General features: G+C 41.9%; 1 non-coding gene across 1 annotated transcript; it reads right to left on the minus strand.

Annotated features, from left to right (window-relative positions):
* Window positions 1-14,891: 14,891 nt before the first annotated feature.
* On the minus strand, window positions 14,892-14,963 carry TRNAC-GCA (transfer RNA cysteine (anticodon GCA)). Its single transcript has one exon. It is a non-coding gene; the product is annotated as a tRNA-Cys (tRNA).
* Between the last annotated feature and the right edge of the window lie 689 nt (window positions 14,964-15,652).

Below are 15,652 nucleotides of genomic sequence, written 5' to 3' on the forward strand. Positions count from 1 at the left end.
GAGTTCCTGCCAAACAGTCAGTCCACAGATGGCCTTGCAAACCCAGCATCACACTCTGGTGCCTTTCGACCACATAAACCTCCTTGACAAGTCACCCCCTAGGAACTCTTTGTTTTGTAGAAATAAAGCAAAGAAGGAGATGCTTCTAGGGGCATTTAGAGGGAGAGCCTGAAGATATTCTAGGACAACAAAAGTGAAATTCTGACCATCTATCAACAGGGCCACTTACTAATAGTCATTTTTATCATTACTGATGAGAAGTGCTTACTCACTCTCCAAGTTTATCTCATGGATGTCTGAAACAGAATCAAGTCTGAACATCTCAGAAATCTCCCGCATTTATTTATGGATGATGAAGAGAAGATTGAATGTGTTGGAACTTATCGCCAGAGCTGGTATCACCTCTACCACGCTAAGTGGAGTACAAATGCTGACTTATTCTGGAAACCTGATAAAACTGCAACACAAAATTCAAGTGTGCAACATTTCTGGTTTATTTACTGTTCTAAAAAACATTTTTTGCCTGTTATCTATCAGAACCAGAAATAACCTTCCCACACCCAAAACAGTAGGGGAGATGAACTACGTTATTTAAGTGCTGGCTTCTGTCCTAAGTACTTCATCTATTCTGACATTTAATCCTGAGAACAGCCATTTGAGTTAGCATTATTATGCCAGTTCACAGATGAAGAAGCCAAGGTTCTAAGATAGCACTGTAATAACCTAACAAGTTTTCATTAAGTGCTTTCTATATCAGGAACTGAGCCATACTCTGGGGGAAAACAGATGAAGTAATGGTCTCTCCCTTTCCTATAGGATTTGCTATGTTCACTGACAATTATATATTAGAAATACTGTAATGGAAATGGGAGCTCCCGGGATCTGCCTGAAGGAGCCAGGGACAATTGCATAGTGAGGTGACACCCACTGATTCCTGAAGGAAGAGGAACTTCTCAGTCCTCCTGCCTATCTGAAGGCACACCCCTGGATCTTGCAAGATGATCTCTCCAATTTCCACGGAAACTCGCTGCAAGCTAATAAAAGCCCAGTTTCTGAATTTAAATTAGGTAGAGCTTGATATTCTCTGCTGCATGCTAGTGTCTAGGGTTCTGTGGTCTATAAGGGACATTTTGGGGACATCCACAAAGGAGATGACCCTATTTGCAGAGCAGGAATAGAGACACAGATGCCGAGAATGGACATGTGAACATAGTGGGGGAAGGGGAGGGTGGGATGAATTGAGAGAGTAGTGCTGACATATATATTATATATATATATATAAACTACTATGTGTAAAATAGATAGCTGGTGGGAACCTGCGATATAGCACAGGGAGCTCAGCTCGGTGCTCTGTGATGACCTGGAGGGGTGGGATGGGGATGGGGGTGGGAGGGAGGTTCAGGAGGGAGGGGACGCATGCACACATACAGCTGACTCACTTTGCTGTAGAGCAGAAATGAGCACAATGTAGTAAAGCAATTATGCTCCATTATTTTTTTTTTTAGAGAACTTTTTGAATGAATCCTCAGGATGAATCAAGTTACCCCTCTCTCTTCTTATTCTGCAGCTACATTTACCTGAAATACCACATGGGCAATGGAACCACCTAGCTCTTCCACCTGCCCTAAACTGTCACTACTTTGGGGGCTACAGTGCCCTGAGCACCTTCAGCGGTGGTTCTCAGACCAGTCCTGGCCAGCCCACCCATGGTCTTGTCTGAGCTTGCTCACTGGAGTCTATTTCGAGAGGATAGTCAAGGAAGAGAGGCTAACATTAGTGGAAAACTGGGTTGGTCTATGACAGCAGGACCTTTGCAAAGATCTCTCCAGTGACCAACATCCCCTTTCAATCATCAGTTAAAGCTAAAGGGAAAAGTCAGGACCATAAGTGAGAGATCAGGTTTTAGTCCTGGATCTTGCATGCATGCACGCTCAGTCACCTAAGTGGTGTCCAACTTTTTGCGATCCCATGGATGGTAACCCACCAGGCTCCTCTGTTCATGGGATTCTCCAGGCAATAATACTGGAGTGGGTTGCCATGTCCTCCTTCAGGGGATCTTCTGGACCCAGGGATCAACCCCTGGGATTGTCTCTTGCATCTCCTGCACTACAGGTAGATCCTTTACCACTGAGCCACTGGGGAAGCCCAGTCCTGGAACTTACATGGAGACAACTCCACTATTGCAGAACCAGCTCACCACTGTGCTACTTGCCAGAAGAATATTTGTTGTCACAGCTCGTCTCAAGGATACTAAAGCATGTTTCTCATTCCACTAGACTACTATGAATAAAATTTTCAATTCATAATATGTGCTCTAATTTCTTTTAAAGACTTTGTGAAGCGTTGTTAGAAAGAAGTCAGTGTATAAGTAGCAGTTACATGGTTAAGCTAGTTAGTGGACACTGGCTTCACAGAAAGAAGAAAAGGTTGAAACCCCCTCGACCTGTTTGGAGACCTTACAGAATATTAATGTAACAAGCTCATAATAGGCAATATAGTTCATTTTAATCAGGACCCTATAATCCTAGAAATTAAGTTGAAAAAGATCTATTAGATAATCTGACCCATCACCTTCCTACCCCCTCTTCAATGCAGGATTGTTCCCTGGGGTCTGCTCACAAATGCATGGTTTGGTCAAATTTAAATAACTGCGACTCCGAGGTTTACATCATTTCCCTTGGGAAACTATTACACAGTCTAATGGATCTCACCATGATTATTTTCTTTTGTCCAGAGATGTAGCCCAAATTTCTCTTTGCTTGAGTTTGTCACATTTTTCCTTATAATGTACCCTCAGATTCATTAAAAAAAAAATCACAAAAATGGCAGTGAGAAAGACCAAGTCTCTATTTTCTACTCTTTAGCGATAAAGATGGAAATCTTGACCCTGGTCACTTTCTCAGTTCCATATTTGTAAGTGAGTTAGGAGGACATGACTAATAATTTTTACCCATGTAAGATACTCTCATTTTCTCATAAAAGGAATCCACAGACCCACCAGAGTGGGCCCAGTATTGACTTCCACTGGTAGTGGTGCTTTACCATGATTTATGCCATTCTGCCTTATCTGACCCCCGCCCCCCACATAAACCAACGATACAGTTGCCAATATTTGAGATGCTCTGTCTGTATCCATTGAACAGAGTTCATCATTCTATTTTGGGGAGGCTGGAACCTAAGACTTTACCTTAATTACCAACCAATTGAGCTACCTGGTCCACATTACATTTCCTTGGATGACACCCAAAGAATCTTAGAATTGCAAGCTGGCCGAGTGAATAAAGAGGTTTGGATCCTCCTGATGTCATACCCTTCCCCGTGTGCGTCTGCATGCACAGAGAGGAGCAGCAGCACCAGGAGAAGGAAATGAAGAAGAAACAGCAGCTGCAAACAGGGCTGCAAAGGAAAACACCCCACATCGATAATCTTCTGTTTATAAAGGAGAACTGAGTCCCATGCATGGTGAGATTGAGGCTCATTAGAAAGCCTTAATTAAAGAGGAAGGCCTCCCTGGTGGTTTGACTTCCTCGGGTTTGTTTTTGGTTATTATTATGACTATAATACGAGAAAGACAGCGGTGCCCTGCTTTGAGAGAGGATTCTTCTTTTGAGCACCACACGTTGCCGAAAAAACACTAATGAATTCAGAGCACAGCCGGGACTGAATTGCAGCTCCTTGCTGTCCTGCAAAAAAAATGGTCCCTAAATGTAATTCCCCTGAGTTATTATACTAGATGGCCAGTCTGGTTGAGTGAGATGGATGGGAAGGAAACGATGCTCCGAGTGTGATTTAATGACAGAGAGGGCACAGCGTACATATGACCGGGCAGATTCCATTTCCAAGCACGAGCCCATTCAGCCATTCATTCTTTCCATCTTTGTTTATTGCCTGCTCTTCTGGAGCCAGGCACTGGGCTAGGTCCTAGGAACAGCTGTCCTAGGCTGTTGGAAGGATGTGGCAGATCATACATCAGCACTCTAACAGAGGCCTGTTCTACCTTCATCTTCCTTCCTGTTGGAAGTAAAAGCCAATTTTCAACCTTTCAAAATGGATTACAAAATTCTGTAAAGATGTATAAAGGGAGAGAAAATAACACAATGAACACTTGTCTGCCCACTATCTACCTCTATCAAATCTTGTGAGTTATTTGCTTTAGTTTTTTTTAAATAAAAGATTACAACTATAATTGAAATCTTCCCTACAAGTAGCCATCATCATAAATTTGATGGTTATCATTCCCATTTGTGTTTTATACTGCTCTACAATATGTGTCTCATATGTGAATCTATAAATAAGTAGGATTGTTTTATATTCTTCCAAACTTTATGTAAATGGTATCCTATCATACCTATTCTGTAATGTGTTTTTTTTCATTCAACATTATGTCTTTGAGATGTATCCGTGTTAATACATGTAATTCTAATCTATTCATTTTAAATTTTATGTAATATTTTATTGTATTTTATTCTGTAACTTCTTAATCCACTGTTGATGGTCATTTAGGTAGTCTCTTCTTATTTTATTCTATTATAATAATGTTGCAATCAATGCTCTTCTGTAAATCTCCCATTTCTTTATGTGCTTTTACTGTTTCATTAGATTGTATGCAATCTTCCAGCTCAAAGTGATTGAAACCAGAAACAAGGCAGTGTGGGGAGAATTTTCATCTCTCCATATCCTTGCTTACACTTTATGACAAGACTTCTAAAATTTTGGTCAATTTGTTGAGTGAGTAATGGTATATATTAGTTGTTTTAATTTGTAATTTATTAGTTAGGGGGAACTTTGAGTATCTTTTCATGTGTTTATTCACAAGTAATGACTATCATCTTATGTTTTGCCTGTTTTCTACTTTTTTTCTTATTGTACCTATTTGTAAACTTTGGATACTAGGCCTTTAACAACTATCTGTGTTGCCAATATTTTCTCCATGTCTCAGGCTTACCTTTAATCTTTGTTTATGGTGTTGTTTATTAAAAAGAAGTTTTAGATTTAATGTTAATCTAGTCAAATTTGTCACTATATTCCTATACTGTGTTTCTTTTTAATTTTATGTCTAACCCTACATTTCCTTCTAGAAGTATTATGTTTTTGTAAAACACGACACCATAAAACTCCTAGGAGAGAACGTAGACAAAACATTCTCTGACAGAAATCATAACAATGTTTTCTTAGGTCAGATTCCCAAGGCAATAGAAATAAAAGCAAAAATAAACAAGTGGGACCTGATCAAACTTACAAGCTTTTATACAGCAAAGGAAACCATAAACAAAACGGAAAGATAACATACAGATTGGGAGAAAATATTTGCAAATGAAGCAATTGACAAGGACTTAATTTCCAAAATATAGAAAAGCTCATACAACGCAACAGCAACAAAAGAACAAATAATCCAACTGAAAAAAGGGCTGAAGACCTAAACAATCACTTCTCCAAAGAAGACATACAGATGGCCAACAGACATATGCTAATATTTAGCAACAGATACAATATTGCTAATTATTAGAGAAATGCAAATCCAAACTACAATGAGGTACCGCTTCACTCAGGTCAGAATGGCCATCATTAAGAAGCCTACAGATGAGACAGGGTGCTCAGGGCTGGTACACTGGGATGACCCTGAGGGATGGGATGGGGAGGGAGGTGGGAGGGGGGTTCAGGATGGGGAACACATGTATACCCATAGCCGATTCATGTCAATATATGGCAAAAACCACTACAATGTTATAAAGTAATTAGCCTCCAATTAAAATTAATTAATTAATTAAAAAAATAAATAAACTGTTTTACTTAAAAAAAAAAAAAGAAGCCTACAAATAACAAATGCTGAAGAAGGTGTGGAGAAAAGGGAACCCTCCTACACTGTTAGTAGGAAGGTAAATTGGTGCAGCCACTATGGAAAACAATGTGGAGGTTCCTCAAAAAACTAAAAATAGAGTTGCCATATGGTCTAGCAATCCCATTTCTGGGTATATATACAGACAAAAAAATATATAATTCAAAAATATGCATTCACCCCTATGTTCATAGAAGCACTATTCACAATAGCCAAGACATGGAAATAGTCTAAATGCCCATCGACAGATGAATGAATAAGGAAGATGTGATGCATATAAACAATGGGATACTACGTAGCCATAAAAAACCCCAAAACAATGCCATTTGCAGCAACACAGATGGACCTAGAGATTATCATACTAAGTTGAAGTCAGAAAGAGAAAGACGAATACCATATAATATCACTCATATGTGAAATCTAAAATATGACACAAATGAACTTTTATGAAATAAAAACAAACTCACAAACATAGAGAACAGACTTGGGGTAGCCAAGAGGGAGAGAAGGTGGAAGAGGGACAGAGTATGAGTTTGGAGTTTGCAGATGCAAACCGTTGTACATAGAATAGACAAACAAGATTCTGTTACATAGCACAGGGAACTATATTCAATATTCTGTGATAAATCATAATTTGGAAAAGAATTAAAAATAAAAAATATATATAATAAAGTGTTAGTGTTAATATAAATACTAACTCAGTTGTGTCCAACTCTTCGCGACCCCATGGACAGTAGCCCACTAGGCTCATCTGTCCATGGGATTTCCCAGGCAAGAATACTGGAGTGGGTTGCCATTTCCTTCTCCAGATATATATATAACTAAATTACTTTGCTATACAGCCGAAATTAACAGAATATTGTAAATCAACTATATTTCAATTTAAAAAGAAAATATGGTATTTACTGTCAAGTATATGTAGACCATTGGTAAGAATCAAGCCAGGTGCTAGCTTAGAACCATCTATGAAACTTCAAGTAACTAATCCTAAAAAAATAATTTCAGATTTATGTGAAGATCAATCTACACTGATTAACACTCTAGTAGCTGATTAAGCTACTACACCACAGTATTTTTATAAACGTTGTAATTAAAATGTTCAAAACAAAGAGTGCTTGTATAAATTATGGTTCTTTCTCAAAAAGAAAGGATTAAGCTTTTGATTTTATGCAGAGCTTTATCATGCACTTGGAACTGATTCTTTGGTGTCTGATGTGTTTTTATTCTTCTCCATATGGATAACCAATTTCCCAGCCTTCTCCTCCTTTGTCCATGGGATTTCCAAGGTAAGAATACCGGAGTGGGTTGCCAATTCCTCCTCCAGGGGCTCTCCTGGATCCAGGGATCAAACTTGTGTCTCCTGCATCTCCTGCATTGGCAGGTGGATGCTTTACCACTGAGCCACCAGGGAAGCCCCCTCTATATTACCAAAGAATAAATTAACACAAAGATAAGGTACATGATTTATGTAACACCCTATTCAATGTCCATTAAACCCCTTGACCTTTCCTATCCAAAACCCCTTCTTTCACTCCCACCCTCACCTCTGCCCACAAGCTCTTGCCCCTGTGCCCTTCCAGATCAGATGACTGGAAGGTCAATCAAGAGGTCCCAGTGAAGTCCTGGGTCTCCACTGAATGTTCCTTGGCCCTCAGGGGTCCTGGCACTGAGCAAGTGAAAAGCAGTTCTTAAGATAAAATAGCATCTTCAGCCTGTGGTTTGGGGGATGTTGAGCAGCACTTCCATTTCATTTGGAAAAACTAATAGTGATATGGGAGTGGAGACTGACACAATAGAGATCTCTCTCCTACCTCTGGAGGTGCTTGCCAAATGACAGAGCATGTATATTTTCTAGGAAATGCAAGACAGAAGCTGTCCATGCAGGCAATACCGAGGGCAAGTGTGCAGGAGCAGACTACATGGAAAGTAATTAAATAAGAAAACATTGGTGAGGAGTTGTCAAGGGAGCCAAAGAGTGAAGCATGTTCTAAAAATATTCTCATCAACCCAGGCCTGTGGTTGGACAGACTGTCTCATCAGCAACTTCTGGTATCCATCTTGATTTGGCCATCAATGTCCTTGGTGACTTTGAGCGTCACTCCTTGCAGCCAGGGGGTTTGCTGCTCTGTTCTGCATGAGAAGAGGTGCACAGGGGCTTTTACTAAGAGAAGAGAATCAGTGTGGTCTGGAAGAAATGGCACAAGCCTACTAGAGGACTCTCACCCTCCTAGGGGTTTGGGGACACCTACGCTTCCTGAAGGCTGGACATAAGGAGGCGAGGAGGGCAGTGAAGAAGAGTCACAAAATAAACCAAGTGTACTCTGGATTCCTCCAGGGAGAGTATGTATGCCTGAAAGCTTGATCTCCTCCTTCTTTTTCTCCTTTCACCGTCTTGTATTGCAAAAAACAGCTTTGGCAAATCACATAATTTCCCATGTTAAGTCATTCGTTTCTAAGGTAGATTTATAGGTCTACTGGTCCTGAAATGGGGCAACAGCTATTAAGGCTAACATGAGGCTCTATTAAGTCAGCACCTAAGGAGATTAGAGAAAGGTGATGGCTGGAGGAGGGATTAGAGGGGGGTTTTCAGGTGCTCTTCCCTCTTCCTCCTTCACAGCTGCAGGAGCTGGAGAAAGGTTGCAAGCCAGCTCTGTGCCTCAGAGGAGTTTCAGTGCTGGCTGCGGGCCTCGGGAAGGAGGCTGGCCCAGTCCTGCCCTCTGGAAGGAGCCTGTTTCCAACTGGTTTTGATATTAATGAGGTAATTACTGTACATGTTTATGCACCTGTGTCTCAGCCTCTCTGCATTTCTTCTCCAAGCAATGTGGTCCCCTCTGCCCCACCTTCCTCTAGCAGAGGGGATTTAAAGGGGGAGGGAAACAAAGGTTTTCCTCTCTTTAACTTTGGCTTTGACTTCTAACTTTATCTCTGGTCATGATATTTACAGTCTTATTCACCATTATAGTAGCTACTAGTAGTAGCATTTCCTGAAGACCTACTCAGATATTCTTCCCACTCACCATCACTTCAAAAAGAATAACATGCCTAGGAAAAAAGTCTACCCAAGGAGGTAAAAGACCTGTACTCAGAAAACTATGAGACTTCGAGGAAAGAAATTGAAGATGACACAAAATGATGGAGAGATATACCATGTTCTTAGATTAGAAGAACTAATATTGTTAATATTGTTTAAATGACAACTCTACCCAAGGCAATCTACAGATTCAATACAATCCCTACCAAAAGGGAAGTTTTAAACCTTTTTTATATGTATCCTGCTCTTCTGGATTATCTATGAGCAACTGAGACCACCTGGACCTGTGGGTTCTGCAACCAGCTGCACACACCCTAGACACACACAGACAGGGAATCCTAGAGTGCTAGGCACTGGGCTGATGTTCTTTGAGCTCTGCTCATAGTGGGAGCTGCAGCCACATGACAGGTTGCCAGGTTGCCAGGAGCCAGAGCAGCAGCCAAAGGCAAGGTCATGAATATGATTTACTCCCTCAATCATCTAGCCAGGAATTACGCAGCATATGCTCTGTGCAAAGAGCACTGTAAAGCAAGACACAAAGATGAGCAAGGGGGGCTTCCTTCCCTCACTGGTAGTGGTGCTCACTCATACATTACACACACACACACACACAGACACACACACACAGACACAATTAAATAACCATAGAATGTGATATCTTATATGTGGCTCAAACCAAGTGCTCTGGCTCTGAAGAAGAAAGGGGCAGGGGAGGCACCTGCAAAAAGGTGGGCCTTTAAGCCCTGAAAAGAGGATTCGGAGTTGAAAGGAGGGATACAGGCCAAAGAAAAACGACTAGAAAATAAGATTCATATGGAAGAGAAGAAAGAACAGAAATAAGCTGGGAGGGAGGGCTTCCACGCTGGGTTAAAGAGTCTGAGTTTAGCAGGTAGGTCACTGAAAAGTCTGGAGGATGAGAAGTCACACAATTTAGCATCTGTGCTGAGGGATTAGGGGAGACAGAAAGCCGTCCCTTCCCTTACCCTCTATCAGAGAAGACTCTAAAAGCAACAGAATTTTTTAAAGATATACTTTGTAAGTCTAGGGCAAAGAGGATACAGCTATGGAAGGATTCTTGGCACGTCTGGGGCTGGACAGAGGTGGAGAGGCTGGAAGGGGAAACCAATGTGTGGGGAGGGAAAACAGGAGAAGAGGAAGCCACTGGAAGGGTGGTCCCTGTAGCAGAAGAGGAGACTGGACTTTGCAGTCCTGAGAAAGCTGATGAAGGTAAGGGAAGCAAGACTCAAGGTGAAAGGTCTGACTTCAGCCTTCTACCTCTGCTGTTTCCTGGCAGCGAGGCCTCAGTCAGGTGCTGAAAGTAGTGGGTACCTTCGCTTCCTCAGACCCCAGCTGTGGGTACGCCTTCCTACTCCAGAAGTGGCTGAAGTCAAGGAAAGCAACGTTATAAGGAGCTAGAAGGGAGATATGGACGAATCTTGACAATAACTAGGTTTTCACTACTTCTGAAAAATCAGCTCCAACCAAATCTCATTGGAATTGACATTAGACTGGAAATTTGTATATTAGCATCATTGTTCAAAAGCCCCAGGTTCGCCTTGTTTTGTGTAAGGCACAGGACAGATTCCTGGCGGTCTGGAGAATGGGTGATAAACTGATTCTCCCTCAGTTTTCCCCTTAAATAGATCAAGTCTCTTCCTTGCTTACTGCCTCAGTGTTTACATCTGTCAAATGGGGATAGTAATGCTTGATCTGCCTCCTAATGGAGAAAATGAGAAATAGATGTCACATCACCAGAAACCTAGTAAGAACGAGAATTTGTAATCATTCAATACTGACAAAGGATTTTCAGATTAGGCCCTTTGATCCTCACAATAAGAGTGGTTTAAACTCTATCAGATGCTAGGCACTCTTTATAGAAGAAATATTTTGTAATGTCATCTTACTATCACAAAATGAAATTAACTGCAAATATAACTTCAGTACATGTAGGTTTTAAAAGATAATTCTCTATAATAAAAGGAAAATTGTTAAAAAATTTTAGCATGGTCATTAAATGTGGATTCAGGGAGTCAATCCAATTAATCTTATGTCACTGCCATGATCTTACCAGGGCTTCCCTTGTGGCTCAGCTGGTAAAGAATCTGCCTGCAATGCGGGAGACCTGGGTTTGACCCCTGGGTTGGAAAGATACCCTGGAGAAGGGAAAGGCTACCCACTCCACTATTCTGGCCTAGAGAATTCCATGGACAGTCTAGTTCATGGGGTTGCAAACAGTTGCACATGACTGAGCAACTTTCATGATCTTTCCAGAATCCTCTAAAATTTTTTAATTTTTCAACTGGAGTATGATTGCTTTACAATGTTGTATTAGTTTCTGCTGTACAGCAAAGTGAATCAGATATATGTATACATATATCCCCTCTCTCTTGAACCTCCCTCCCACCTCCCCATAAAGTTATTTTTAAAATTAAAGACAATTAAAATTAATGTTTAAGAATTCCTTAAATGCCACCTTTTTCTTTCCTCAGAAAATAGGAAAAACATTGTTTTTTCATCACACTACTCTTTCATGGCAAGCCAAGTCTTGCTGTATTGGTCAGTTCTACAGCAGTAACAGATAACCCCCAATATTCAGTGGCTGACTGTGACATTTGTTGTTCACTCACACTACTGAAGGCTGAGGGTTGGCTGCAGCTCTGTTCCAGTATGTGGCCCTGCTCCAAGCTGGCAGTCAGCTGCTGGTCTGCACCATGTCTTCTTTTCCTGCTGGGATCCAGGCTGAAAGATCATGAGGTGTGTGATTCCCACAGCGGAGGGAAAGAGCCAAAGAGCTGGGGATAATCCACAATGCCTCTTAGCCACTGCTTGAGGGATCTGCACACAGTCACAAGGCAATGGTCAGAGGTGTTGTATATAATCCTCTTATAGGGAAAGTGAAAGTGTTAGTTGCTCAGTCTTGTCTGACTCTTTGCGACCCCATGGACTGTAGCCCGCCAGGCTCCTCTGTCCATGGCCTTCTCCATGGACAGGCAAGAATACTGGAGTAGGTTGCCATTCTTTTTTTCTCCGGGGGATCTTTCCAATCCAGGGGTCAAAATTCTGCATTGCCGGCAAATTCTTTACCGTCTGAGCCACCAGGGAAGCCCCTTTTATAGGAAAGGGAGGTGGATAATTGCCAACAAGGCAATCTACCATAACTGGTCAGACCCATCATGGTCCTCCAGGCAGTCCTACTAGCAAACTGGAGGTGGCACATAGAAAATTTATTCGCCATCTTTCTTGAGACCAAGTTTCACAGGTGCAGGCCCTCAAGGAAGTGGGAGGAACCTTGGCAAAGCAAAGAAGCCATTCCTCACTTAAGGAGCAGCTACTACAGGCCCCAGTAAGTGTTATGATGAGCAAATGAAAGCCCAAGTCCTCTGATTTCTCAAGAGAAGTCAGAAAATTGCATATTTATGTAAACCTCCTACTTTGAGAAATGTTGACAACTATTTTCATTAAAAAAAATAATAATAACACTACCCTGCAGACCAAACAAAGTATCCCAAATCCAAATTTGAATTTTAACTTAAAAGTTTTTATCTGTTACTTTTGGAAAATTTGAGAGATGTGGCAAATGGGGTAGAGACATTGCTGTCCCAGTTATGAAGGAACAGATTTTTTTTCCCTATTGTGTTTCAATAACTCAGGGTCAGTGCTCACCCAGCCCAGAGTCACTTAGGCTCCATTAAATGACTCAGGACTCAGGTCATGGTCTCAGTCATGGCCTTCTGTTTTCCTGTCCTGGGCTTGGCTCCCTGCACTGTGCCTTCTTCCCAGAGATGCCTTTCAGGCTGATTGACTTAAAAATTAGAGCTCAGATGGCAAAAGAAGAGGGCAATAATAGGACAAGAGATTCCACTCATTTGCCTCTTTAAATTTTCATACGGAATGCGATTTGTTAACAAGGGGGAGGTCTCGAGGTAGGGAGGGTATCAATAATTCAACAGAAGCTGTCAAGCTGCAAATAGGCCCTTGGTGCCCAGCTGAGGCTCCTGGTTTTGACATCGGCTACTCTTTCAAGCTCTAAGAGGAAGGGTCAGATTTCCATCATACAACCCGTTTCAGTCCTGTCTTTCCTTAGCTCCCAGTTCCTAACATTACTGGAGACATTGGTACTTGAGGCTGTGTCCATGTTCAGAGCCCGAGGTTGACTGTCTATAAGGCTAAGCTGATCACAGGTGAAACATGAAAGTTCCCTGAGAACAACGGTGATGCAGGAGCTCCCCCCTTGGGAGGAGCTTTAATGTTAATGTTACCTCCAGCTCAGATGCATTTAGTGCCCAGGATTTAATAAATCCACACCCCATCCCCAAAACAAATATCACTCTTCCCTGTTTGCAAAATCTCACATCTCTCCTTCTTCACAAACAAGCTTCATATTCACCTGGACCTGGTCACTGACTCTTCTGGTTTATGGCATCCATTGGCCTGGGTGAGGGAAAAAACAGGATCCGGCCTAAGATACTGGAACATCTAGGCCTAGAATCATGTGACTCTATACAGCAAGATGTATGACTTGGGTAAGCTTCTGAAGTCTTTGAACCTCTGTTTTCTTATCTTTAAAATAAGGATAAAAATACCCACCTCACTTAAGAATCCATTAAGACAGCACATGTAAATTTATTATGACTATTTTTACAAGTTTCTGAATGGATTTGCAGTTGGCTCCCTCCCCACCCTCTATATGTTGCCATTTATTAGGACCAGATGTCTCATGGGTGAAACTGGACATCTTTATGCCAAAGCACCAATGACTCAGCTTCTGTTTTTAACCATGAGAAATAGAAATAGATGAAATTGATATCAGCCAAATGGTACTAGAGGCTGCCCCAGGCCTGTGTCCTAGAAAAATGGGTGATAACCAAACTCACAGTGTCGGAAACCTCAGCTTTCTTTGAAAGGCCCATCAAACGTCAGCCCCGAAGGGCAGTTGGCAGCTTCAGGATGGCATTCATTTCCCATCACCGTTGCCAGGCAGACACAGAGCCTTGGATGCTGCAGAGCCACTTCACATAGCGGGATAAGCCCAACAATGTGGAGAGAGCAGGAGAGGGGGCAAGTGTTAACCCAGTGGGTTCTGCTTAATGCATACACTGACTGAGACGGATTTCATAAAACATTAGCAGTTGATGCTGTTAGCCAGCAGTAGGCCGGGAAATGCTGTTCAATATTTTTTCCCATTTCTGAGGGAAACAGAGAGCTGGGAGAATAATTCTGTGTGCTAAGGGAAGCTTTACTCCCAGCAGAAGGTGTGTCCTGTTCCCCAAGTTTTCTGATCACTTACTTGGGAAGAGGAAACAGAAGCAGAGCTGGGGGGGAGGGTGGAGCGGAGGGAAGCTCTTGTCCCTTAAAACAAGGTAAACATTAGTTTATAGGCTTAAAGTTTTGCTCTTCTACTGTAATTGCCTTTGACTAGTTTATTGCTAAAGTGTGAAGTCTGTATATCACTTTGAGAAGTGATATCATGTAGAATAAAGGGATGGGAAAATATCAGATAATTGTTTTCCTCCCCTATTCACACCTTCATGGCTCTCTGGAAGCCAACCTTTAGCCACAGGTGCAGGATTTCTAGGTTGTGAATGGCAGAGAGGTGAATGGTCTCAATAGCAGGGCTAAAGAGTGGTAGAAATCTCAGGAAAGATAGATAAAAGCCATTTTCTTTCCTGACCCATCCATAGGAAGATAACCAACAAAGAATAAGAGGGGAGGGCAGACAGGCTGAGTTTGTGTTATACATTCATGTTCACATGAAGACAATCAATATATGAAGGAAAAAATATGCATGGTCCAAGTACATAATGACTTTTTACTTTAAATATGGTGACTTTCATTTCTCGCTGTAGACTCTTCACTGTTCAGAAATATCTCTATTGCCTATAGTTCCATTATTAAAGTGAAAGTTTTTCAATCATGTCTGACTCTTTGTAACCCCATAGACTGTAGCCCACCAGGCTCCTCTGTCCATGGAATTTTCCAGGCAAGAGTACTAGAGTGGGTTGCCATTTCCTTCTCCAGGGGATCTTCCCGACCCGGGGATCGAACCCGGGTCTCCTGCATTGCAGGCAGATGCTTTACCATCTGAGCCACCTGGGAAGCCCAGTGCAGGAGACCTGGCTTCAATACTCCACTCCAGTATTCTGGCCTGGAGAATTCCATGGACTGTATAGTCCATGGGATCGCGAAGAATCAGATACAACTGAGCGACTTTCAATCCATTATGAAGCTGTTGTTGTTTTTAGCTTACAAAGAACTTCAACTTGGAAAAATGCTATATATTATTCTTGACCCATAACTAGTATGCATGGTGGAAAAGGTGGACCTAGATATTTCAGTCTGCCCAGCGTGTGCATATCCTCTCTCACCATCTCATTTTCACCCTTGCTATCTCCTTCCAAGGCTGGAACAATGGCCTCCGTCCTCATTGGCCTCCCTGCCTCTGCTTACCTTCCCTTTAAGCCCCGTCTCCACCAAACAGCCAAAATGGTCTCTATTAAAGCTTGGTCCACTAGAGAGTGTCACACTGAGTGAAGTAAGTGAGACAGAGAAGGAGAAATACCATAAGACATCCCTTATATGTGGAATCTAAAAAGAAATGATTCAAATGAACTTACAACACAGAAAGAGACTCACAGACTTAAAAAACAAACTTATGGTTGCTCGGGGGAAGAGATGGATAGGGGGTTTGGGAAGGTCATGTACACACTGCTCTATTCAAATGGATAACCAACAAGGATCTATTGTATAGCACATGGAACTCTGCTCCATGTTATGTGGCAGCCTGG

This window comes from Giraffa tippelskirchi, chromosome 5 (assembly GCF_054371585.1).
Source record: "Giraffa tippelskirchi isolate mGirTip1 chromosome 5, T2T-mGirTip1v1.2.pri, whole genome shotgun sequence".
Taxonomy (NCBI): Eukaryota; Metazoa; Chordata; class Mammalia; order Artiodactyla; family Giraffidae; genus Giraffa; species Giraffa tippelskirchi.